This window comes from Bos taurus, chromosome 7 (genome assembly GCF_002263795.3).
Source record: "Bos taurus isolate L1 Dominette 01449 registration number 42190680 breed Hereford chromosome 7, ARS-UCD2.0, whole genome shotgun sequence".
NCBI lineage: Eukaryota > Metazoa > Chordata > Mammalia > Artiodactyla > Bovidae > Bos > Bos taurus.
In genome coordinates this window covers 24,948,295-24,973,462 of record NC_037334.1, presented here as the reverse complement: position 1 = coordinate 24,973,462, position 25,168 = coordinate 24,948,295, and the positions used below count along the sequence as shown (strand labels likewise).

Sequence of the window (25,168 nt, the reverse complement as noted above, 5' to 3'; positions counted from 1 at the left end):
AATTCTGTGGCCTTGAGTCAGTCTCCTATGGCTGTGTTAAATTACCACAAACTGAGGTTTAAAATAACACAAATAATAATAATGTGGCATCTTCCAGGCCAGTAGGTGAGAAGTCTGAAATGGATTTCACTGGGCTAAAACCCATCTTTCCCACTAGATTCTAAGCTCCTGGAAAGCAGGACCTATGCATTTATTCTATACTTATTCTGAAAGCTTATTTTGAGTACATCTAGATATTGTTCTATGTGCTAAAGATACAAAGATGCCCATAGAAGCTGAGAGTTTGGTACAAAATCAGATATAGCGTAACTTCTTAGTAAATGTGAATTGAATTATGTCAGAGGTTCAGGAATGTGAATACAGCATTAAAGTAATGCTGTATTTAGAGTAATATAATTTTGAATTCTGCCTTCTTTGCTGATCATGCAAGCAAGGTGACAAGGCCTTATTATTGTAGGAAACCTGAATTAATTTTAATACATTAGTCTTGGAATTGGAAGTGTCTGCAATTTTGTAGGGTAACAGAATTCTTTTAACTGATGTAAATAAAGACCTTGAGCACATAAACTAAAGAAGAGTCCAGTATATTGAATTGCAAGGAGGGTAGAAACGGGATCAAGACACATCATTTATTGAAATATATGGAGAAACTTTAAAACATAAAATATTTGTAAAATTGAAAATAAAAGTGACAACTTGTTTTAACCAGGAAACCAAATACCCTATAATACCCATTTAATTACCATATTTCTCTAATTAGGAAGAATATTTTCTCTTTAAAAGTTGTTATTTTGGTAGATATGACTCTAGATCTGGGTGAAAGTTTAAAGATCATGATCTTGCAGGTCCATTTCTGCTGTAAAATTCTACAACCTGGACTTCCTTACAGTAGTTGATAATTCTAAAGATTATCAGAAGGAAAGGGGGAGAACAGTAGGCTCTGTTTTAGAGTTTGTGAAGCTGTATACCGTTTACAGTGCTCAGAGCTCAAGGGCTGCTTCTAGTGCTGAGACCTTTCCCTTCCTTTTCTTCAATCTGGCCTTCTTTCCTGATGGTTTTTAATTAATTCAGGAAAATGGCTGATAATATGAAAATCGTAGTTTCATATTATGAAAATAATATGAATTTTCATTCATATTATAATGAAATATAATGTTTTCATTATATTCATCATCAAATAACTACAAACTCATATTCTGAAATCCTTAATGTCACTTAATCCTCCATGGAGCTTTATTTTCACTGTTTAAGGTGGCTCTGTGGTAAAGAATCCATCTGCCAATGCACGAGATGCAAGTTCGATCCCTGGGTCAGGAAGATTCCCCCAGAGTAGGAAATGGCAACTCATTCCAGTCTTTCTTGTTGGGAAACCCCATGGACAGAGGAGCCTTGGTCCATGGGTCACAGAGTCAGGCACGACTCAACAACTAAACAACTCCTGATTAAAAATAACTGAAAAATCACCATATCATGATGAGCTATATCAATTACTTTGATATGATGGAAATGGATTTATAAAATAATTGCAATTGGCTTTTAGAATTCTTATTGCTTTTCTTTATCTTTTAAGCCTAAATAGCAGACATCTTAACAAAAATTGACTTTTATTAAAGTCCCAAATGATGTTCAAGTAAAATAACCTGTTAATTCCTACTGAAGAGATTATTATTGTCCTGATTTGCATGTTGTAGGAAACAGAATTTTGAACCGAACCTCAAGGTTCCCACTCTGGTTGTATATACACCTTCTCCCTGACAGGTGAATACTAATTAATCTCTGTTCAGCTATAAAGAGCTTGCTCAAGTAATTAAGGTTTCAAATCAGTTCACCTTAAGGTAGGGAGACTGCCTTTGTGTTCTTGATTGAATCAGGTGAGCTTGTAAAAGGGGTTGGACTGTTCCTGGCAAAAGCGATTTAGCATGTGAGAGGGATTCCAGTGGAGGGAGATTCTCTATTGCTGATTACAAAGCCAAGGACTGGGGAGACCAGGAAGGAATCGGGGACCTCTGTTGTACAAGCACAAGGACCCAGTTTAGCAAACAAACTGAGTGAATTTGCAAGCAAGTTTTTCCTCAGACCCCAAGTAAGAATGCAGCCAAGACCCCTACATCTTGATTTCTGCCTAGTGAGACTCTGAGTCTCAGAGATGGCTCCCATGCTGTGCCAGGACTCCTACAGAACTGTGAGTTAATAAGCTTCTCTTGTTTTAAGCTGCTAAATTAGGCATATTTTGTTATCCAGCAGTAGAACACTAATATACTTGTTTTTTTGTTGTTTTTGCGTTTGTTTGATTTGCAATCATGTTTATATGAAGGAAAAAGAGGAAGGATCTAAGTGGGAATTTCAAGAGAATAAATATAAATCTCTACATTCCCATTAGCTTCTATTAGTTTGTTTCCAGAATAGTGGGGTGGGAGGGAAAGTGTATGTCCGTTGTGTTAATTATATAACATTTTCCATTGTATGGTTAGCTTTTTGTATTTTTCATTGCAGAAAATAGTGCATATTTCTTAGAGCATACCTGTCATATATGAGGCTTCATTTCTTGATATAATTGTTAGTTGCACAGTATATTTCACTACTCAGCTGTAAAAGTCCCTTGGCTTCAGATTTGTTCATTGTTTTCGCAGCTGTTTTCTTGTTAAATTGTTCCTCCCACTTGAGACAGTAAATGGAAGAAATGAAAAGTGATGTGTCTCAGAACCTATGGTTAATACACAAATACTCATTGTTAATGTATTTTGGATACATGTGGCTTTGAATTGGGCTTCTGGAAAATGCATATTGTGCTTTCACAAAATAGCCTGTTTGGCAGCCCCAACTAAAAATGTGGAATGCTTTGTAAGTGTTGGAAATGTGAGGATTTTTCCAAGAAATTAAGATCTTGGAAAGAATACAGAAACATACAAAGAAGGCAGGTGTAAACTGTTAGCTGTTACTCAAATGTTAGCATCTTTTTGGTTATACCGTTCATATACAGTAAGTGCTTTTTTGCTTTTGGGGAATTTGGCAAAACTTAAATATTCTTTGTCCTATGAGGTCCATGTTGGATTTCAACAATTCATTCCTGCAGATAGACAGCATGGTTTAGATGTAATGTTCTCTGTGTGTGTCTATCATATATCTTTCTTTCCATATTAAAAAAGGTTGGACATGTTGGCAGGAAAGAGAAGAATGGAGGATTTCCTTTAAATACTGGAGAACACATTTAAAACATAAAGGCATAAACACATGTATTTGGATATTTACATAATAGTATGTTGTATAATGGAAAGCTTTGAAATGGCAGACCCAGCTTCATTCTTAAAAGGTTTAACACTTGGGGCAAGTGTCTTATGTGTATGATGAAGAGATTGGACGGAACTACACCATGGGTAAGGGTCTGCATTCTATACTTCAGATTTTTAAAGTGAATCACATTTAACATTTGAGTGTCCATCATACTAGGAAATGTGCCAGGTATCTACATCGTCAATATCTGTTAACTCATTCCTCATTAACAACCCGATGATGTAACTGAAGAACTAACTGAATAAGTAACTTGCCCAAGGTCATCCAGTTTGGTTGGAAGTGAGAAGGCTGAGACTTTAAAATGCAGATTTTAGTAACTGCTTCAAGTGTCGTAACTACTACTTACTACGTAAGTTACTATGTAACTACTACATAACTATTCCCTCTTGTAGTCTGAGAGCCAGGTGTCATGCTAGGGAAGCCTCTCTGAGCAAGTCATGGTGATGCAGGAAGCATGGGTGCAAATGGGAATTCTTTATTCCCAAGTTATTGATGTTGTTTTAATGTATATGGACAACTTTATCTATGCTGTTTGCTATAAATGGCTTTTGTTGAAGACTAAATATTTTAAAATATTTATTTCTTTAGAGAGTTCATTGAGAAAGAGAAGAGTTCCATTATATGCCAACCATCTTGCTCTCTTTAATCTTCCTTTAAATATTAACTAAATTGATTTAGCTGTGCATTCAAAAAAGTAATTTCCTTAGAAATTTTGTCAACTCACTCAACCTCTGTATTCAGATTTTTCAGAGATAAATAGAAGCTTAATATATCTGTGGTGAATATTACTTTGACATACTACTTTCTGCATATTTTACTTACAAAATGACTGTACTTAGCTAAAACGAAATCTGCCTCATAAATACCTGAATATTTTAGTTAGCTTTGAGAAAAAAGTCTTTGGTGACATGATTAGGGCCAAAATTAGCATAAAACTTTTTAGAGGAATGGGAATGCATATATACTGTCAAACCCTTATTTTCTTTCTATATTGACCAATCTCAGATGTTCTGAATAAATCTAATTAAATAATTTGCTATAATAACTGTAAACTTGAATTTTCAAGCTAAAATTAGTGTCAAGCTTGGGATTTGATTGTACACTTCTTAAAAGCTAGTAAATAAGAGTGCTCCTATTTCACGGATGCTCCAGAAGACATGGCATTCCTGGCTCAGAGACAGACCAGTGTAATCAGTAGCATACTTGCTTTGGTTCTCTTTGCGCCTCAGTCCCCCGAGGTGATGCAGGAGGTGCCAGATGAATTCCATGCACTCAGTGGATTTACACTGAACTTTTATAGCAGACAGTAAGCAAGCCTGCTCTTTGTCCAAAAAGAGCTGTTAAGCCTCATTAGTCGAGGTTACTGGCTGCACAAACAAGGCTGAGAAGCCGTCTGGGTGCCTTGAAGATGTGGCACAGCCAGCCAGACCTGGAGGAGTACAAGCGCTCCAAGGAGGGTGTACCTACCTCCCAGCAGACAGGTGTGATGGATTTAGTGGAGAGGGTGGTGGGATGGGGCTGTGGTCCTTGTCTTCGCTCTCTGTGGCAGCTTTCCACAAGCCTTTCTGAGACAACTCTAGGTTCTCCTGTATAGGAAATGAAGTTGGATGAGATAACCAAAAACATCTACCCTTTCATCTAGATGTTAGTGTTATACTTTCCTGGAAACCTTCATTTAAAATAAGACTGACCAGGTTGCCTAAAGGAGCCTCAGAAGTTTTACAAATCCAAGCCACAGAAACACAGTATGGTTGATTGCCCTCAAGTGTTAAATGGATTCTTAGGAGAGAAGTTGAATCATGGTATTGGTTCAGTCAAGGATGCCCTTTATAATTTTAAAGGACACATCTTAGAAAATGCAAACACAATTATAAAGGCATGACCATTAAATGTTAACCTCGTTTTCTTTTTCTTTGACAAACATAAAAGAGAAATCCAGTGATTGTAATAAGGCATAGGGCATTCATAAAAAAAAAAAGATCATCTTTATGGGATGTCTGGACCAGCTTAGAGACTTTAGATTGAATGCATTGGTTGAGAATTTTTTTAAAAAAGAACAAATGAATGAGAGCTTGTCGCTCAGTTTTGTGAAACACTGCATAGATTTTTATTTTAGATATTGGAGTAGATTCTGTGAATTCACAAGTTTTGCTGAAGAGTATTAAGATCAGCTTGGATGGTTGAAACTTCTGAAAAATAGGTTAAGCATCTACTCTTGACCCCTTGAAAAATTCTACTCTATTGGAAGAGCTACTAAATTTATAAGTGATTCTTGGGATGATGTTAAATGATTTGAATCCACCTTAACTTGCAAAATAGCAAAATAGTTCTGGAAAAATTAATCATACAATCACTGTTAAAATGTAAATTGTACACAAAACTCTGTACAATTGAGTTTTTGGCTACTTGGAATGTGGAAAAACGTTCCGGTGCATAGGGTTTATTTATATTAACAGCATCTGGTGAAACCTTTTCTGTCACTGATTGACCAGCCAATAGGTTTTGAAGTATTTTAACACGTAAGAAATAGAATGCAAGCAAACCGTGGCTACCAAGAGTTTTCTGGAGTGAGTACATATGGGTTTATTTTATCTGTTCTTTCGGTACTGCTTTATTGAATACCTACCCTGTGAAAGCCTCCCTGTGGGGGAATGTCCCGAGAAGAGAGAGCTGTTGTTCTGAAGGAATGCAGTTTAGTGAGAGAATAAACAGGCCACACAGGGTGGTTAGTACAGAGATGAAGTCCTGAACACAACTAGGGAATGCTGGAAGACTAATTCTCCCCAGATGGGATTTAAGTCCAGAGCCTCCAGCCTTTTTATTTTCATTCTTTCTGGTACGATTTGTTTCTTTGGCTTTGGGTTGGTTGGTTTGGTTTAATAGATAAAATTGTTGTTGTTGCTCAGTCACTAAGTCGTGTCCAACTTTTTGCAACCCCATGGACTGTAGCCTGCCAGGCCCCTCTGTCCATGGGATTTCCCAGGCAAGGATACTGGAATGGGTTGCCATTTCCTTCTCCAGGGGATCTTCCTGGACCAGGATCAAACCCGTGTCTCCTGCATTGTCTCTTTACCACTGAGCCACCAGAGAAGTCCAAAAGATATAATTGCATTGTAATATGTCATGATATATATTACGGTTTGGTTTAATACTTGTAATATTTTCTGGCCTTTAACAAGTTAGGGCGTTTTACTCCAAGCTTCATTGTCCCTGGAAGGAGCTTAGTCTAGCTGTCTAAAAAGAGCTGCCCAACTTTGCACTGGGCATGCCCCACACCTGTGAAGGCATAGCTACAAAATGGGTAAGAATAGCAGCTTGAAAAGTGAAGTAACAGTCATTCAGTCATGTCCAACTCTTTGGGACCCCATGGACTATACAGTCATGGACTTCTCCAGGCCAGCATACTGGAGTGGGTAGCCTTTCCCTTCTCCAGGGGGGCCTATCCCAACCCAGGGATCGAACCTAGGTCTCCTGCATTGCGGGTGGATTCTTTACCAACTGAGCTACCAGGGAAGCCCAATAAAAGCCAGGTACTTAGATAGATGCTGTGACTTAACTAATACTCATAACCTTGTCAGGTTATTCCTATTATCCTTACACTGACAGGTTAAGAATCTGCAGCTGGGAGTTAGAATGAATGAACCCTATTTTAATGGGCTCTCCCACTTCACTTTGTGGCTTTGAATATTCCTAAATACCAGCCATGGGGAAGGACAGCTCACAATACACCAGCACAGTTGAGTAGGCCAATTACTTGTTTTATGTATTGATTCAAGACAACTCTGCTCGGGTGCTGCGAGTTGTGCCAGGTGACCTGGAGTCAGCATGCAGTAGGCATTTCGTAACCCAGAGTGCTCAAACCTGATTGCCCATGGGATGGGGTAGGCAATATAAGTAAATAAAATGGGACAGGTAGGCCTGGTACATGTGCAGCCAAGTTTGAGAACCAAGTGCTCTAAGACTTCGCTACTCAATGAGCCCCTCAAATCGTCACCATCATACGTATGGGAAATAGAGGCTCTCACGTCTCATGCTGGTACTACCAGAACATAATCTGTGATTTACCAGAATTCCCAGGTGGTTCTATGCAGGCTAAAGTTAGAGGAGCATTGCCTAATAGTCAGATGACAGGTTGAACTTCACTCTAAAGCCTTAAGGACAGGGGTTCTTAAATCATAGCTCTGCATTAAAATCATCAGGGAGTTTAAAATGATACTGATATTCAGGCCTGTCATTGGAAATTCTGATTTAACTGATCTCTGATTAAAATCCTAGAATCATTATTTTTAAAAATTGTCCCATAGTGAATCTAATATGCCTCCAGAGTGGGGGAAAAATAACTCCTGTCACTCAGTTTGTTTTTAATTTTGAAATTCTAGGAAACTCTCTTCACCCAATACATCTTTCTTGTATGGAGTCATCTGATGATAATATTGAAAAAGAAAGTGGGAGAATTCTGCCTGCTTCCAAAACTGTTAGCTGTTATAACTAGGTCTGATTCTGATTATTAATATTAAGCTGCCATTCTTGGTAAAGAATCCACCTGCAATGCAGGAGACTCAAGAGATGTGGGTTTGATCTCTGGGTCGGAAGATCCTCTGGGAGAGGAAATAATAACTCACTCCAGTATTCTTAGCCTGGGAAATCCCATGGACAGAGGAGCTTGGCGGGCTACAGTCCATGGGATCATGCAGAATTGATCATGATCGAGCATCTGAACATGCATGAATGCTTGAAGATGGACTTAAGAATTAGTCTGCCCTAGTTGGTAAACATGCAGCTCTTTACTTTGGTTATCAGTCTACACAGCAAAGTCATCTGGGGACCTTGCATCTACATTTACTGTACTTTCCCAGAGCTTAGAATTCTGATGGGGAAGGGTATGTGTATGCACTTTTAGTTGGAGGCCCACAGTAAGCAATTGGAATGGATCAACCAACCAGGTGTCTTATATGTTATGACTTAGAGGTCACCTGGAATAAATTGAATTTTGTCACTTAGTCCTGTGAACTCCAATTTTTTCAGTGTCTAAAATTATATATATATTTTACTTATGAGAACTTCATATAATGTTTGTAAAGTACTTAGCACAGTCTCAACTCTGAATAGTCTAATCTGAAACTTCTGAAAGTCTGATCTGACAGGGCAGGTCTTCTGATGAAAGATACCCAGCTCAAGTGGTGTGTATCAAAGACCTTGTCTCCAGTTTCTATTACTTCTACCCAAATTATGGTGTTTCCACCGCCACCCCCCTTAATGAACTAGTTGCATGCCTTCCAGTCACAAAATAGAAAAGTAGCTACCTTTCTTATCAAAAAGAACCAGAAGTACTCCAATAAGCCAAATGATGTTCTGTGAAAATTAAGGGTTTTTTTGTTGTTGTTTTGTTTTTTTACCTCCCTGGGAAAAGTAAGCAATTGAATTGAGCACTTCAGTTTATTCGGCCTTGTGGGGCAGGCTGGCTGGCAAGTTCAGGTGGCTGGTCCTACAATCACATGTACTTTAAGATCCATACTGAGGTTCTGTCAGCGGCAACAGGTCACACCTGTTGCTCAAGTTTAACTGGCTAGTTTGTTATGTGCTAAGTGGTTTTCAATCTTTCTATCACAGTACAAATAAAAACTAACATTTCTAAAGTACTTCAGGGTAAACCAGTAAAATCAGTCCAGGAGAGGCAACATACTGAAGTGCTTGACTGCTCAGAGGACTGAAAACATCTATGCCTCAGGGCAAGCACGCTTAGAGCCTAGTCAGCGAACACCTGAATTGGAAGCTGTATGGCGCCCCCTTGGGGTATGATGTGGGAATAAGGCTCTTAACACGGCTTCGTCCAGAGCCACTCATCTCTTCATGTTCATTATTTATCTTCCATATAAGTCTTCATTTACAGAAAAGTGAAGTCCCTGCTCTTCTGGGGCTTAAATTATGATGGTATCCCAGCTTTCATTTTATACAAATGGATCATGTAATCTAGATACCATTTGAAGAAAAGGGTAATTGCTCAAGTGGAAGGAGATCCAGCATTTTCAACATTCCGTTCAGAGTCTGTTTTAATAACAGGTTTCTATTTTCCCCCTGGCTCTCTGTTCTTTTCTTGTTTGTGGAAAGGCATGCATTTTTTAATGGGATTGTTATAAACTTACATGGTGAAATACACTGAGAAATAGTGAATGCTTAATTAGAAATTAAAGAAGTTTTCAGTACATGCAACCTTAGAAATGAACTCATCCAATTTCATTTATGGATGAGATACCAAAATGCAGACTCATCTCCTCGCCAGTGATGCGTTCAGTGGGCTTTCATGTCTTCCTAACGAGGCCAGATCAAGGCTGTTGATTTTCCCTCAGAGCTTTGAGGGGATATTGTTTATTTGGTAACCAAAGCTCAAAGAGCTGGTGGCCTCACATACAGAAAAGCTGATCGGAGGTATGAAAAATGAGGGCTCATTACTGTTTTAGCAAAATGCAAATTTATAAATCAGAAAATCATTTGTAATTGGTGTGCCTACTCTATTTAGCAGTAAGAAGTGTAAAGTATTTGATACAAACTCCCAATAGGATTTTACACTACTTGTCTGTGTTCGGTATAAATGCGTAATTGGAATATTTGGATTCTGTGCTTCCCTCTGCCCTGTGGAAGCAGTGAGGCCTGGATGAGGCAGTCGTGGGGAGGAGACACAGAGTGACTTCAGGAAAGCTCTGAGGCTCTGCTCAGAGTTTTGCAGACCTAATTGTCGGTATTTGGTGGTGCTTTCTGACCTTTTTACTTCCCTTTATTGTAAATAGTCAAACATCTGACTGAAACAGGGCCAGCAGAGCTCATTTTTCTTTCTTCTGTTTGTGTTCTGTCTCTAGCCATCCTCCTCTCTGCAGATTTTAACTTTTCAACATTGGTTTGTATGAATGTGTATGTTCTACGTGGCAGAAGGATTCTGAGGGTACGGTTTTGAAATTACCGTACCTTAAGGCTCTTGTCTATTCATGAGGGAATTTCTAATTAATCTAAGAATTCAAAAGTGAGACTTATCCATAATTCCTGCTGCTTTAAGTTTAGCCATTCAGAAATGCTCCTTTTTAAAAAGATTGAAGTAGCCACCGCATCAGTTTAGGGAATGCTAGGAAACATGGTAAATTTAACCAGATTAAAAGCTTTGGACAAAGTCATGATACAGTGGTGCATTTCTTCCCAGTGATTTCTAGTGATTTCTGTGAGCTCAGATTATTAAAAACCAACTTTATATGAAATTTAGAAGTAATATTCTGAGATAGTTGTTCAAATTTTATAACAAATTATTCACTTACATGCATTATTTCACCTAAATATTAATATTAAAACCTAACTGAATTTTCACTATCCTGAATTGGACCTTTTTCTAGGTCATTTTCAGAGCAACACAGAGATAATTCTTTTGTACTTTAAAAAGAAAATTGAACTGAATTCAGTTGCATTCTTATGATAACCGATTTTACTGCCATTCCTAAAACGAGGACAGTCAAGGGTAGCTGCTAAGTTCAGGGAAATGTAAGGTTATAGCTATAACCTCTAATTACACTGTTTGTGGTCTCTCAAGGAAGCATACTTGGAAGTTAAAAGACAAAGAAGTGTGGGCTTACATGGAAAGGTCACCCATTGTGTCAGAATCAGAGGCTGAGGATATCCATCAACAAGGGAAGCTCGAAAAGATGCCCACTAAGGCCAGAGGATGAATGATTATTTTCGAAGCGTACCTTTCAATCTTCAGGAAGAGAGAATGATGATAAGATTATTTAAGGACCACATTGTAAAAAGTATTCCAAATATGCACGCTTATCACTTGTACTTCTTTTGTTAATTATCAACTCAACACATGACCAACTCTTCACAGATTTCTCATAATTTAGAAGTTACAGCATAACTTTATTCATTTATTCAAGTTGATACCGTAAGTCAGGTCACATTTTCCAAACTAAAGACCACTTCACCAAATTGAACTTTAATGATCCCCTATACCTAATGAGCAGATAGGCATGTTTGATTAAGCTTATCTCAGCATTGATAAAAATTGTAAAATACCAAAAAATGTGACCACAAAATAAGTGAAATCTTATGTTGGACAAAACTCTGTAGTATTAAAAAGCAAACATCAACTTGGGAAAATTCTGCAACATATACTTGAAAAGAACTTAACACTTTTTAATGTAGAGACTTATTAGCAGTTATTTAAACTGGCAGCTGTTTCTTTCATATTAGGAATATGGGCAAATAGGAAATTGCCAGGTGTTTACCAAAAAAGAATGCAAATTATCACAGCATGAAAAATCACCATAAAAATGTAAGTGAAAATAGGGAGTTACTACTGTGCACAGTACTTGGAAAAGCAAGCACACACACAGACAATCTGGTACAGCTTTGTATGTAATTAGCAAAAATTACATACAATTACATACAAATTACATAATTATGTACAAAAGTTACCTACAATTACATTTTCAGAGGGTAGATGGTAAATTAAAAAATATATGTATAGACATGTCCTTTAATTTCTAGTAAGTTCTAGGGAGTGAAACAGTGAGGGATACATAAATAAATGGATATTTGTTGCTTATGGGAAAAGAGACATAGATGGATATTTGTGAAAATATCAATAGTTACCATTTTCTTTTCAACCATATTAAATACTAAATAGCCAATTTGAGTGCTAGAACCTAGTCAAAGAACTGTATATACAGCAAAGACTAAAGCAAAATTTTCTGCTTCTAGAATTTACATTCTAGTTGAGGCTATTTAATAAATTTGCTTTTATAGTTAGTTTTTTAGTTTTTACAAAATATATTTTGTTTATATACTTCTCCAGTGAATATACTTTATCAGAAATATAGGTTACCTGATTTATTCTAGTTAAAAGGTGAATGTTTGTTCTTTTTAAGTATCTTCAGTTCACTTCAGTCACTCAGTCGTGTCTGACTCTTTGCAACCCCATGAATTGCAGCACGCCAGGCCTCCCTGTCCCATCACCAACTCGCGGAGTTCACTCAAACTCACGTCCATCGAGTCAGTGATGCCATCCAGCCATCTTATCCTCTGTCGTCCCCTTCTCCTCCTGCCCCCAATCCCTCCCAGCATCAGAGTCTTTTCCAGTGAGTGAACTCTTCGCATGAGGTGGCCAAAGTACTGGAGTTTGAGCTTCAGCATCATTCCTTCCAAAGAACACCCAGGGCTGATCTCCTTTAGAATGAACTGGTTGGATCTCCAGGTTCATATACTTTAAACAGCTTTCTGCTGTCTTAAGTGTTTTGAGATGTTGTATATTGAATTGGGCCACAGAGGCCTTAGCTGAATATAAGAGTATGACTATATATTAACTTTATTACCAAGCATCATTGTCAAGCTGATATTAGACTTTCTAAACATCATTTTCCTGCTGGTGCCAGCCGGCAAAGTCGATCAGGTCCCGAGAACGTGCACGGCGGGGCTAAGAAACTAAAGCAAGAGACTACAACAAAGATGGGATCGAGAGGTTCAGACACGTCTCCACGAAGGGACGCAGTCTGACACCAACTTTATTCAGCATCTCATATTTATACAGAAAAGCATGAGAAAGACAAGACAGTTGACGTTTTTTCTTGGTTGACCTATACATCTTACAAACAGTCACAAGAAATCTTGAGAGCATGGGAATGGCACCCTGTTATTATTTCTTACACCAGATAACATTTCTCTGTGCGTGAGAAGTTTGCACAGAACTCCAGGTGCCTGCAGTAAATAAGCGCCTAATCTCTGGGGTGGCGGGACAGAGAGCTGTGTTTGCAAGCAAACCCTCAAGGACTGAGGCAGCTCCCAGAGCTGTGTCCTTTGGACAAAGGACCCCGGTCTCACGGGCAACTCCCCGCATTTTCCCAAACTTCTGACAATGAAGAGTTTTGAGAATTTCAAGAAGGAGAAAATGAATGAAGAAGCTATGGAGACATTTTTTTTCACCACTGATACCCCTGGATCATTGCATAGTCCTGAGTTGTATCTAACCTTGTTGCCATTTTCAATATATCCTATATCTTAGCTATAGTGAGGAGGAAGAAATGGGATTATGCAGGAATAGGTGATCCTTCCTAAGTATCTGTTAAAACTGAGTGGTAGCTCTTAATCTCTTTGTACATCAGAATGACCTGGGGAGCTTAATATAAATCGTATTTTCAGACCCCTGACCAACAAATTGTGATTTAGTAAGTCTGTGCCTGGGCCAGGCCTTTGCTTTTTTTTTTTTTTTTTTTTTATTAAGTTGTCTCCAGTGGTTCTGATGGCAGTAGCCACATACTGGGAAACACAGAGTAAGTGCCAGGGAGCTTGAAGCTTATATCCCAGTAAGGCTGTCAAATTGTCTCCAAAGAAACTTAGCTTCTTAGCCTAACTCTCTGGTATCCCATTACTGTAGTAGAAGTAGTAATAGAAGGCGTTCTAAGTCTTCTGCACAATTTTATGCTGAACATTTCTTGAAGGTCTACCTGCAGAGGGTTGTTTCTGTTTTTTCCTGAATCTAATTCAGACTGAATTGAAATGGCAAGGTCACCTTCAGCATCAACAGTTGTGTTCTTTGTAGGACTTCCTAGTTATGTCTTTGTCAAATCAAACTTGACCTCTCCATGCTCAAGGGGAAACATCTTTCAGACTTAATAGGCTTCCAAATACCTTTGTTTGACAAATACTAACCTGAGGGACTGTTATATTATTCTCTGAAAATGTCTTTCAATTGGAAGTATTACTGCAAAAGAGAATTTTTGGCTTTTCAGTAGCAAAGAAAATTTTCTTTGTATTCTGCATCAAGATGAATACACAAAAGTTAAAATCTCTCAGTGTGGAAAGATTCCTAAATATATGTACGCAAATTATCTTTAGTTGACAATTTAAAATATGTATCTGAAATCTCCTTAAGTGGTGACACTTAAAGCATGAAAGTGAGAAAGTGAAAGTGGCTCAGTCGTGTCCAACTTTTTGCGACCCTGTGGACTATACAGTCCATGGAATTCTCCAGGCCAGGATACTGTAGTGAGTAGCCTTTCCCTTCTCCAGGGGATCTTCGCAACCCAGGGATGGAGCCCAGGTCTCCCACATTGCAGGCCGATTCTTTACCAGCTGAGCCACAAGGGAAGCCCAAGAATACTGGAGTGGGTAGTGGAGTGGGTATCTCTTCTCCAGCAGATAGATCTTCCTGACCCAGAATCGAACCACATGGTCATGACCTAACATGGGATTAAATCGTGAAGTAGACTCGAATTGTGAGTGGCCCCTTACCTCCGCTTCCTGACTCCTCTGTTTAGGGACTTGTCCATGTCTGTCGTCCTCTGGTACTAGGGCCGCCAAGTGCTCAGTGATATGCTCTCAAATTTACCTTTCTTAGCTGCTGACATTAAGTTCTCAGATAGAAGTAGATGTTCTACTTCCTCCTGGGAGGTTAGCACAGAACTTTTCATCCACTAAATGCAATTCAGGAAGGATGTTAAATGTTAGCAGGAGTTCATTTGTCAGGGCCTTACGGGGTTTGCCCAGAAATCAGAATCCCTGATAGTTTTCTTTCGCCCTGTGAAAGCACCTTGACCTTAGATATTACTTAGTATTTTGTTAATCTGTTAGTCATAAAAATACCATCCTAATCATAGATGCTAAAATGTGTCTCTGAGTAAATGTTTGTGCTGTTTTCCCTTAAGAGTTTCTTAAAGCAAATTAAACAGATGAATATGAATTTATATAAATTTTTATAAATTCACGAGTAAATAATATGTGTGTGCATATATATATATATATACACACACACACACACAGACATATAAACATCCCCATATTTACTGTAATTTGCTATAAAAATAGAGGTTACTTTCAAGTAGTGGGTTTTGCATGGACTGTTTAAATTATTGTGCCAAATTGTGTTTATTGTCTTGTGTCATGGAGACACAGGACAGTGGAGACATACGTATCATGTTGAAAAAATGTGCTGGGATGAAAAAGCAAGAAAACAGCTGTACTGGGTAATGAAACACTAGAGATTGGTTTTGTAAACTCATCACAGATTGATGTACTTTGTGTTTCTTATTCCTCAAAGAGTTTTGTTTGCTTTATTATGAAGTTTTATTGATGAAAGAGCAATGGAAGAGAAAGCCCCTTTTAACAAGTTTTTAAATATGTTTTTAATTGAGAGCCTAGCATGTTGGTTGGCCCACTGGATTAAGTTCTGCCTTTGGCAGGCTGTGTGAGACTCATTTCACTCATTTCCCCCAGCCTCACACATTTATCAGATAAGTTTACCCAGCTTGCAGTTGTTCAGTCATAAGATTCCATCGTTGATAGAAAAATTACATTGTTGAATGTAGCTCTCTCTTTTATAGATGATGAATCTGAGGCCCAGATGGGTAGATGATTTGCCTTAAATGGGATCAAAACTATGTCACTGATTCTCATCCCAGATCTTAACTGTATGCTTTAACTACAGCCCTTGGATTTTTATAGAGTGTAACACATGTCTGATTGTTCTCAGCTCACATTTCATCCCCTCAATAATTATGTATGAATGGAATTTAATAATATCCCCACTTGACAGATGTGAAAACTGAGGGTTTGAGAAGTTAATTGAATCAGCTAAAGACATAGGTTTTGTATGAGTAGAAACACTTTCCTTTTTGCTCTTGACAGTTTTGCCTCTTGTTGAATGGCAATGTTCCTGGGTCTCTAACCTGAACTACTGTAAAGATTGCCTTTATTGGAAATAAGTGAACTTCCATCTTGTCCTGAAATTTGAGAATTATTTAATTAAAGCCAGTATCTAGATGAAAACAATTACATACAAACACAAATATTTCCACTATTTAACAAGTACTTAAAATTAATAGGATTTACCACTCTGGAATTTTTTTTTTTCACCTGACATCTTTTTTTTGAAATTTTATTTTTTTTTATTTTTATTTTTTGTTTCACTTTTATTTTATTGTCAGATAGGATTCATTTTCTTTTTTTAATTTATTTTAATTGGAGGCTAATTACTTTACAATATTGTATTGGTTTTGCCATCTTGATGTTGGGAATAGTCTCAAATTGTCAGTCAGTGTGATGTGTGGGTTTTTTTTTTTTTACAAATCTGATCAGTTGATGTAATTTTTTAAACTTAAAATAAATTGCTTGAAAGAATGAAAAGGAAAGTCTTCAAATTATAGGCCAAATTTGATAGCCCAAAATATTCATAGGCAATGGTTTCTGAAGTGAAGGTAAATACTTAATGTAATTTCTCTCCTTCCAAAAGATACACTGTTGGACCACAGGCCTTAGTGGAAAAGAAGTCCAGAAGTAACTAGACATCTTGGGAAGAGGGAGTTCCAGCCACCATGAGGTAGAACAGATACTCTGGTAATAACGCTTAAGAATTCGTATGACATCAGTAGTGGGGCTTAAAGGGATTATATTTTAGCACTCAGTCATATGTACCAAGGAGGACACATTTTACCCTTTGTGATGAAAAACTTCCATGGTATTTAAACTAAGAAAGAGAAGGTATTGAGTCAGTACTTGTATTTTACTGTGGAGGAAACAAATTTAGGGAGGTGAGGTGTCATCCTAGCTTTCACCTACAGGTGCGGGACCCAGATCAAAACCCTTCTTCCTTGCTCCCTTTCTGGACCTCTGTTACTAAAATAAACTATATTCATTGAATGTGTAGACAGTAAACATGTCTGGAATAATTTCATATGGGGCATGTGTATGATGGACAAAGCTGCCTTTCTGCCAAGGACCACGGATGTACAATCAGGCAGATCACAGAAACCATTCACAGTTGTCAGAACGAGATGTGCTCTGATAGAAATCTTGGAAATACAGGTTTCTAACAAGTCAGCTTAGCACAAATAGCAAGTGCACTGGAGGAGGCCATTGAGGAGGATGTGACCACCAGTTGAGTGGATCAGAGAGCTGAAGCTAGGAAATCTTGCACCCGCTGGTCCTGTAGGGGGCCCTGTCACTAGGAGGTAACCATGAGAGAGTAAGATGGGGAGACCCTCCAGGGGAAACCAGGTAAGGTCTTTATAGAAACTTGAAAGATCCTGGTGGGTTAGCGGTTGCACAAGCAAGCTTCCTAAGTTGCTTATTAGAACAGCCACCTACCAATCTGGATAGGTGTCTCCTTGCCCTCCCTATTGGGGGACCAATTCGTGAACCAATGATACAATTATTTTGGAGTGATTTTAGCAGAATGCCCGCGAAAATAACTTTTCTAGTTTTTACAAGAACTAGCAGAAATTTGCAGACCAAGTTTACATATAGGATAAAGTCTCTGTGGTCTTTTATCCAAGAAAGAAGAACCACTTCTAAACCACCAAAGGTAAAAAGGAGTTTCTATTCTTCTAAAGAAAAGAGCTATCTTGGCAACTTGCTCCCCTGTTGGACTACATGTATATCAGGAATTTTTTCAACCGAAAATATGACAAGAAATTCAGGCCTTTTTGATCCATGGAGTCAGGGTACATCAGACTCATTCATCCTGCTGATCTTACACCTTAGTGCCATTCCTAAGTCTCCCTTTAATTAAAAAAATATATATATATACCCTTTTATTCTATTTTGTAGGGAAAATTTTAGAACCAGACGATTTTGTAATTTCTATCCTCATGTTGCTAATTTCTGGTCCTGCTTCTTATTAATCAGTAAAGAATTTAAATGGTTTTGGTAAAAGTAAGCTACCAGGGAAACACACGGTTTTATAAACTAGTTTAATAGAAGGGAAATGAGGGCAGTGTGAGGAAGCAGTGCTGGTAATTTGTCTTCAGAAATCAACAAATTTCTACCCATAATAGCTCTTAAAACTCAAAGTGGAGAAAGGGAAGACATTTGTTATAAATAACTGCCACAAAGATAATTTTTAAAACCAAGCAGGCACGTCTCCAGATGAAGTAGCATGAAAAGAGCAGGGCCTTTTCAGAATTCACGTCAGATATGGTCTCATGTATTATTTAAGTTTGCAGATGGCCATAGTAAGCCTCTCTGAACATTGAAATAAGCTGAACTCTGAAGGCTTAAAAGGACAGACATTGCGGGTAAGGTCATATTAGTGTGGATGGTAACATATGTAGAGGGCAGAGACTCCAATCACAGACACATCGCACGGTTTACCTTCATGGTTCTTAATACCTGAACCCCACAATGCATTGGTCATGGAAGTGAGAGACACATGAAGGGAAAAGGGACAAGAATGGTTTGAGCACCCTGTCTGTACACTTTCCAGTGCTTAAAAACTATTTTATGAAGAATAATAGGATTCTGGGCTTTTTACCTAAAATTATTAACTACTGAAAAAATACAAAAAGTTTTAGATCGTGTGTGTGTGTCTGTGTGTATGTCTGTGAGGACATGTGTCCCATATCCTCATGGGAATTAAATCAGTGTATTTTGGCTTTTTGACTAATTTTCTGAGACTAATAACAAAGACAATAACCAAGCCCTCCCATAATAGTCCTTTGGTTTCTCTGCCAGAGACAGAGACCAGACGTGGAAGGAAATGATTCATTTAGTTATTCCAAATCCTGGAAAGACATAAAGGGATGTTTAAAGGTTGGACTTTTTTTGTTAATTGTTTCTAAACACTTAAAAAAATTAAGGTATATGTTGATGTTCGTGGAGTAAACCCTTTATTTCTCTCTATGTCTGTAGCATGTTTTTTTTTTTACATTTCAATTTTTATTTTTTTTTAATTTTATTTTATTTTTAAACTTTACATAGTTGTATTAGTTTTGCCAAATATCAAAATGAATCCGCCACAGGTATACATGTGTTCCCCATCCTGAACCCTCCTCCCTCCTCCCTCCCCATACCATCCCTCTGGGTCGTCCCAGTGCACTAGCCCCAAGCATCCAGTATCGTGCATCGAACCTGGGCTGGCAACTCGTTTCTTACACATGTAGCATGTGTTTTTTTTTTTTAAAAAAAAAAATGTATGGAGAAGAAAAAATTTCCCTTTTGAGTCACCTTTCCTCTCTGAACCAAATGAAGTGAAAACACATCCCACCCATTGAGAATGCCCAGGGTATACATCCCGCTGTTTCATGATTATTTAATTATGCAATGATTCATCAAGTTCTCATTTAGTCAGAGAGGTAGAAAAAAAGAAATCATAATGAAATCAACACTGAAGATAAGTTCTACCAAGGGGCAGGATTTAGAAAGTTATATTGCTGTTTTTCTTCCTTGCTGGCCCGTAAGCCTAGCATTCTGGATGTTGTTCAGGAATCACTCACCAGTGAGGATGAAGAATTTTCAAGATGTGTTGATGGAACATTGGAATGTGCTCAGTTTACCTCTGCTTGCTGGCATTTTCCTGTGTCTGCTTATGGGTTTTACAACAGAGAAGGTTCTTTTAAAATCTGAAGACCATTTTAGAAATGCTTTGGCACTGAAAACGCATGAAGTCACTCTCAGGTCTCTCTGCAAGGTAGACAATGGTAATAATCTTGATTGTGTCGTGGCTCAGGCACTTGCTGGAAGCAACTCTCCTGAAGCAGTGCATCAGATAGTTTCAGGGCCAAGTGTGAAACCAAGAATCTGACCCTCTCTCTGCTACCATCAAGAAACCGCTGCGTGTGAAAACACTGACCGTGGGTGGGTCAACAGGAAAGAAACTGTGGAAACGTGAGGCTCCCAGGCTAGCCTGAGATCAGCAGAAGGAAGTTATGATTTAAAAGGGAGTTCCTTGGTGCTCACTCATGCTCAGATGCCTTTCTCTCTCCTTCCTGAGATAATAAAGGAACACAACAATGAATGAAGTTTTGAAAGTGAAGAAAATTATAGCTGATCATGGAGATTTAGTAACGATTTTCTGCAAATCTGAAAGTACATACGTGGAAGTCTGCTAGTGATACAGACAGACAATAAGGAAACCAAAATGGAGGTGAAAGCCAAGATCCCCAAAGAACCCCAGAATGGCCCAAGCTCAGTGTGCAAGCATAGAGCATAGAAGTGAGAAGAACAAAATAAAATAGTTTTCATTAAATGCCCCTATAGAGCAAATATATTGATGCGCACACACATATTGTTCTACCTCCTTCTTTCCGTCAGAAAACACATTTAATCTCTCCTAAAACTGTAAAGAGCTGCCTGGAGAAAGCTGTGGTACTGGGTGGGTGCAGATATCCCAGAAATAGTCTTCATTCTGGCACCAGAGGATTTTCAGAGCTGTGAAAATACTCTGTTTGGTATTATGTGTGTCCTTAATCATTCATTTGTGTCCAACTCTGTGCGTCTCCATGGACTGTAGCCCACCAGGCTCCTCTGTCCATGGGATTTTTCAGGCAAGAATATTGGAGAGGGTTTCCATGCCCTCCTCCAGGGGATCTTCCCAATCCAGGGATCGAACCCGTGTCTCCTCCATTGCAGGCAGATTCTTTACCCACTGAACCACCATATATGTGGTATTATAATGATGGATATATGGAATTTAAGATACATGAAATTTACATAGAAAACTCATAAAATAGACACCACCAAAAGGGAACCACAAGGTAAACTACAACTTTTGGCAATTATGATGTGGGGATGTACATTCATCCTTGATTTTAAAAAAAGTACGATTCTGATAAGTACCATGATGGTAATGTGGGGAGGCTACACATGTGTGTATCTCCCTCTCAATTTTGACTCCTTTGAGCTCAAGCTGAGTACGCTTTAGTAGAAGGGTCAAGAAGAACTAGCCATGAGGCACAACAGAATGACTCTATAAAGGTACAAGTTGCCATGGAAACAGTGAGAGAGGTGCAACTGATTCCATTTGCAGTGGTACCCAAAGCTACCTATGGTTTTTCTAGTAGTCAAGTACAGATGTGAGAGTTGGACCACAAAGAAGACTGAATGCCAAAAAATTGATGCTTCTGAACTGTGGTGGTGATGGAGAAGACTCTTGAGAGTCCCTTGGACTGTAAGGAGATCCAACCGGTCAATCCTAAAGGAAATCGACTCTGAATATTCACTGGAAGGACTGATGCTGAAGCTGAAGCTCCAATACTTTGGCCATCTGATACAAAGAGACAACTCACTGGAGAAGATCCTGATGCTGGGAAGGGCTTCCCTAATAGCTCAGTTGGTAAAAAATACACCTGCAATGCAGGAGACCCCTGGTTCGATTCCTGGGTCGGGAAGATCTGCTGGAGAAGGGATAGGCTACTCACTCCAGTATTCTTGGGCTTCCCTTGTGGCTCAGCTGGTAAAGAATCTGTCTGCAGTGCAAGAGACCTGGATTCAATCCCTGGGTTGGGAAGATCCCCTGGAGAAAGGAAAGGCTACCCATTCCAGTATTCTGGCCTGGAGAATGCCATGGACTGTAAAGTCCATGGGGTCACAAAGAGTTGGGCATGGTTGAGTGACTCACTTCACTTCGCTTCACTTCCAAAACTACCCAGAACCTGTATCTGAGCCAAGATTGTGCCTTTCTCTTAACAGACATCTCTAGTTTCGGGAGATACAAAAGGAGAGCACCACATTTCTTACTGTCTTTACTCAGTCAAATTCAATTCTTGTTTCTATCCTCAGTTTCCTGCCCTGTACAATTCCAAAGAACTAATATTGTACGTCTGGAATTCCTTGCTAATCTGGACACAGGATGTAGAGGATATAGTAGACTTAAACCTTCTGTACTTCATGTACAAGACAATGAAGGCCTTTGCTGTTTGGCCAAGAGTGTATCATGTTTTTGTTTGTTTGTTTGTTTTAAGAAATTCTTAAATATAAAGATAATTAAAACTCATGATTTTGGCAAAAAAAAAAACACCAAAACACATATTTTTAACTTGAGTTGACAAGTTAATCTCACATGCATTTACTGTGAAGTTAAAAGTGACATAGTGTGGTGAACATGTATTCCTGTGACTAAGTTCTCAAGAATGATATCATTTTGATCCTCACTCCAAAAGGCAGACCCTAAGTTTCATAGCTGCACAGAACTTTCTGCCCTGTTACACTCCATTGTCTTCTACTTTGATCACCTGTTCATCCTCATAACTGTCCTATTTGATTATTATATCTAAGTGGAAAAGAAGGCAAAGTTAAAGCCAAAAATATATAAAGATCTGGAGTGGATAGAGTTGGAGGTGTGGATGTAAAGGGGGAAGAGGTGACATTTTCAGCTGTTTATCTGACGAGATGCCAAGCCTCTCGGTGACTCAGGTGGTAAAGAATCTGCCTGCAGTGTGGGAGACCCGAGTTTGATCTCTGAGTCAGGAAGATCCCCTGAGGAAGGGAATGGAAATCCACTCCAGCATTCTTGTCAGGAGAATTCCCTGGACAGAGGAACCTGGAAGGTTATAGACTATGAAGTCATGAAGAGACTGACACAACTGAGAGACTAACACACACACACACACACACACACACACACACACACACACACACACCTCTAGCTTAAAATCCTTTGTGTCTTATCTAATAAAATCATGATTTTTTTTCTTCTCCCAAATGTTTCTATTATTAAATAATTAGAAACATTTAATTTTATTAAGCTTACTTAGTCTTTATAACTTAGACTTGAAAAGTCAATGCAAGAAGATACTTCCAAATGATATATTTGTTAAGAGGCTATTATCCAAAATATACAAAGAACTCTTAAAACTCAACATAAAAAAAATTGATTTAAAACCTGAGCATCATACCCAAATAGACATTTTTCCAAAGAAGTCATACAAAAAGCCAACAGGCATCATTAAATATTGAGGAAATGCAAGTCAAAGCCACAAGGAAATACCCTCTCATACTTGTTAGAATGGCTATTATCAAAAAGACAAGGGTTTATGAGAATGTTGAGAAAGGGTTGCACTGATGATTCAAATGTAAATTGGTGAAACTTGTATGGAAAACAGTATGGGGTTTCCTCAAAATATTAAAAATATGATCCATATGAGCCAGTTGTTTTACTCCTGGATAGTTATCCAAAGAAAGCATTTAAGATAGAGGCACCTCAATGTTCATAGCAACATTATTTGCAGTTGCTAAGATATGGAAGCAACCTAAGCATCCATCAGCGGATGAATTGATAAAATATGGTGTTTATATATGCAATGCCATATTTAGTTGAGTCGCTCAGTCGTGTCAGACTCTTTGCCACCCCATGAATCGCAGCACGCCAGGCCTCCCTGTCCATCACCAGCTCCCGGAGTTCACCCAGACTCACATCCATCGAGTCAGTGATGCCATCCAGCCATCTCATCCTCTGTCGTCCCCTTCTCCTCCTGCCCCCAATCCCTCCCAGCATCAGAGTCTTTTCCAATGAGTCAACTCTTCGCATGAGGTGGCCAAAGTACTGGAATTTCAGCCCTAGCATCCTTCCTTCCAAAAAACACCCAGGACTGATCTCCTTTAGAATGGACTGGTTGGATCTCCTTGCAGTCCAAGGGATCTCAAGAGTCTTCTCCAACACCACAGTTCAAAAGCATCATTTCTTCAGTGCTCAGCTTTCTTCACAGTCCAACTCTCACATCCATACATGACCACAGGAAAAACCATAGCCTTGACTAGACGGACCTTTGTTGGCAAAGTAATGTCTCTGCTTTTCAATATGCTATCTAGGTTGGTCATAACTTTTCTTCCAAGGAGTAAGCGTCTTTTAATTTCATGGCTGCAGTCCCATCTGCAGTGATTTTGGAGCCCCCCAAAAATAAAGTCTGACACTGTTTCCACTGTTTCCCCATCTGTTTCCCATGAAGTGTCATATTACTAAGCCATAAAAAAGAACTGAATCTTGCCATTTGAACAACATGGATGGACTTAGAGGCTATCTACTGATATTCTAAATTTGCCAGAATTGACTAATGTGTCATAAGTCATAATCATAAATCAGAAAACTTATACTCATGTCATTATAAGTCATAATCATAAGGTATTATCCAATGCCAGGTTCATCTTTTCCCTTTAACCTTGCACTGGATAGTGTCTTATGATTTCCCTTACTTTTTGAGCAGAGAAATAAATGATACTAAATTTTTTGGGGGTGGGGGTGGACAAAAAACGGTCTTTATTTCGCCAGCAAATAAATTCAGGTTGTCTCAGGTTTAGTAACTAAATGGATTATAAGAAAACATGTCTGCCCTCAGAGTTTTTAAATTGTAAAATGAAAAAAAAAGGGGGACTGTGGACATATATATACACATAGGCCTTAGAAATTTATAAAAGTATAAATGTATAAATAGATAACTGTGTTGTTGTTGTTCAGTAACTAAGTCGTGTCTGACTGTTTGCGATCCCATGGACTATAGCTCTCCAGACTCCTCTGTCCATGGGATTTCCTAGGCAAGAATACTGGAGTGGGTTGCCATTTCCTTCTCCAATGATACTAAAATTTTAACTCAACTGTTTGTGTGAAAAAGACTCACAGAAAAACAGAAGTTATAGATATTCAGTAATTTTTGAACTTACTGTTCTTATGACCATTTCACATGATACATAGGATATGAAGAACTCAGTGAGAGGTAATTCAATTGGAATTCCAAGGGACTTTGCAATTTAAAGGAATGTTTATTGTGTCACAAGTCTTGGGTCAGAGGTCACCTATGGATAATGCATTCTTAGCATCTGTTTTGTGCTGAAAATATCTTAAAAATTCTGGTGTGATGGGAAAATAGTTGATGAGTATGAAGATTTCATACATACAGTTCTTTCACTCTTGATATCTCTTACTTTGGTTTGCTTTTTTTCTTTTCCCCAATGCACTTATTAATTTCTATTATATCAGGTATTTTACTAATTTATCATCTTATTAATACCTTTCTCTCCATGCCAGCATATAAGCCCCATGCAGGTGGAGATCTTTATCTCTTTTTTCATTGTTGAATCCTAAGCATGTTAACAGTGCCTCTTAGAGACATTGTAGGTGTTCAACCCACAGATATTTGTT

General features: G+C 38.4%; 1 long non-coding RNA gene across 1 annotated transcript; it reads right to left on the bottom strand.

The window, feature by feature from the left end:
- Positions 1–1,769: 1,769 nt before the first annotated feature.
- LOC132345722 (uncharacterized) lies at positions 1,770–25,038 on the bottom strand. The gene is made up of 4 exons (XR_009495217.1): positions 24,691–25,038; positions 10,905–11,026; positions 4,759–4,877; positions 1,770–2,658 (listed from the first exon to the last, which is right to left on the bottom strand). It is a non-coding gene; the product is annotated as an uncharacterized lncRNA (long non-coding RNA).
- Positions 25,039–25,168: the final 130 nt, after the last annotated feature.